At 52.0% G+C, this 2,344-nt stretch overlaps 1 protein-coding gene across 1 annotated transcript in view; it reads right to left on the bottom strand.

Annotated features, from left to right (window-relative positions):
• TSPAN15 (tetraspanin 15) overlaps positions 1–2,344 on the bottom strand; it is a 58,578-nt gene that overhangs the window by 55,445 nt on the left and 789 nt on the right. The gene's annotated exons all lie outside the window — the stretch shown is intronic.

Consider the following 2,344-nt stretch of genomic DNA (forward strand, 5'->3'; position numbering starts at 1 on the left):
CCGGAAAGCTGCGCTCGGCCCGGAGCCGGAGCCGGAGCCGGAGCGAGGGTGCTCTGCCCTTGCACTTGAGCGCGGAGCAGGGTCCCCCGGTCAGCACCGCACCTCTGCTGGCACCTGCTCTCCGAAGCCCAGTGCCAGGACTCCCCCACCACTGCTCCTTCACTTGACCACACATGGCACTGCAGGAGGAAGGAAGTTTTGCCTTTTCCAAATTCAGCCCGCAAAAGTTTGGGCAGGGGATGCTGGATATGCAAAGCTGGTGGTCTGAGGTCACTGAAAAATTGACCATCTGTTTTGGGTTTTTTGTATTGTGCAGTTCCTCTAGGTGCCTATAAAATACGTGACTATATAAAGTCCAATACATGCATTAGCTGCTGTTAATAGTAAAGCACTGAAACAGGCTTCCAGAGAGACTGGAATCTCCATCCTTAGAGATTCTTAAGACCTGGGTAGACAAAGCTTTGACTGGGATGATCTAGTAGGGATGGTCCTGCTTTGAGCAGATGACCTCCTGAGGTCCTTTCCAGCCCTAATTTTCTGTGATTCTAGGATCATCATCCTTTTTAGCTATTGTTACTGTTGTTAATAAACTGACCAGCCTTCAGGGCAAAGCCTGAAAATAAGTGAGATCAAAGCTTCCCAAATGAACAGTCCATAAGTAGCAATTATTTACAGCCATGTGCATAAGTACACCAATGTAAATCATTCCTCCACTTTGCCTGCTTCTCTGTTCTTATAAACAAGTAGGATGTAGATGTTTGCAAGAGCCTTCTTCTCCAGCATAGAGCTGATAGTCTGAATTGTAGGTTAATTAAGAGTGGTTAAAGAATGAAAGATCTATATTGCAATGGAATATGCACTTGTGTCTAATTTGAAAGGTGTCCTGTATTAGGATTAATTTTTTTGGATGTTCATTTCAGAAAAATAATGTGAAAAATTTTTATTGTCAAAATGTCTTATATCAGTATTTTCAGAATAAGTGTTTTGATTTGTTGTTTCAAAACAACTTCTGGTTTAAATCTTTTTGTATTGTATTGTATATTAGGTTCTCCTTCGTACAGGTCTCACCAAGGAGTCAGCAAATGAGCAGGTGCGCCGTAGTCTCTACTACACTGCACTGGGATATATTCATGTTATTAGAGTAGCCCCATTTGATCATGTTTGCTTTTGATCTTCCAGTTTGTGTGCATTGATGATTCAGCCACTGCCATGTTAGCCAATCTAGATCAGCCCCCCAGAAAGGTCCTCTTGGGGTTCCAGGTCCATTTCAGAGCACCTGATTGTGCATAATCTTTCCTTCCATAGTTTCAGCGTTACCCTGACAGCTGTCGTATCTAAAGGCTCAACACTGGTCACAGAACTACATCGTATTTAAACCTTTCACGTTGGTTTTAGACATCCTCTTATTTCATGACAGTTGTCATTAAGAACTGGGTCTAGTTTCTTGACACAATCTGATTGCTCCTATAGGTGGAGGGAGAAAAAAAATTGGGGGGATGGGGGGCTAAGCATGCGCACGCACACACCTGCCCCCAACAGGAAAGTCTGCAGGGGAAGAGGAAAGGGCCCCGGGGTGGGGGGCGGGGGGGCGGTGGAAAAAGTGGGACTGGGACTGGAAATGGGCAGGGATCAGGAGGGACTGGAGCGGAGCTGAGCTCAGGGCCAGGGCCCGCTGTGACCATGCAGCCATCCTTCCCCTGCACCCGGGGTCATTGCCCAGTGCCGGCACCCCCCACACCAATGAATCCGCTGGGCTCCAGTCCCACACTGGCCCCAGCCCCATGCTGCCTGGGGTGCCCGGAGTCAGGGGCTGGAGTGGGGCCAGCCCCAGTTGCGCTGCCAGGCCAGACAGGATGCAGTCCCTGGGACACCCGTGCCCACCTTGCCAGGCCCTGCTCACCTAGGGGAGGGCGGTGTGCAGGATGAAGCTGCAGCTCATCCAGAGGGCATGGGGAGGGGTGGTGACTCCCACCACTGCATGGGTCCCAGGAGGCACTGGGGGTGGATGCCCCGGGATCTGTGTGGGGCAGGGCAGGCTGCCGCTGTGGGCTGGGGCCAGGGTAACGCTGGGCTGTTCCCAGTGGGGGAGGAGCCACGCTGTGCTCGGGGCAGGCAACAGTGGCGCTGGGACTGACCCATCTCACTGCTCGGCCTGCCCAGTGGCAGGACACACATGGCACTGCACTGCACCGCACCACTTTTGAAGCAGCAGCAGCGAGGCACAGAGGCAGGGAACAGAGCCCAGCCCACAGCTGCAGCATGTCCTTGCCCCATACACACACCAGGGGGCCATGTGCCCCCTCCCTTGGCTCCCCCGTGCTGCACCTCTGGACAAGCCAACCTG

This window comes from Alligator sinensis, unplaced genomic scaffold (genome assembly GCF_000455745.1).
Source record: "Alligator sinensis unplaced genomic scaffold, ASM45574v1 scaffold546_1, whole genome shotgun sequence".
NCBI classification, from domain to species: domain Eukaryota; kingdom Metazoa; phylum Chordata; order Crocodylia; family Alligatoridae; genus Alligator; species Alligator sinensis.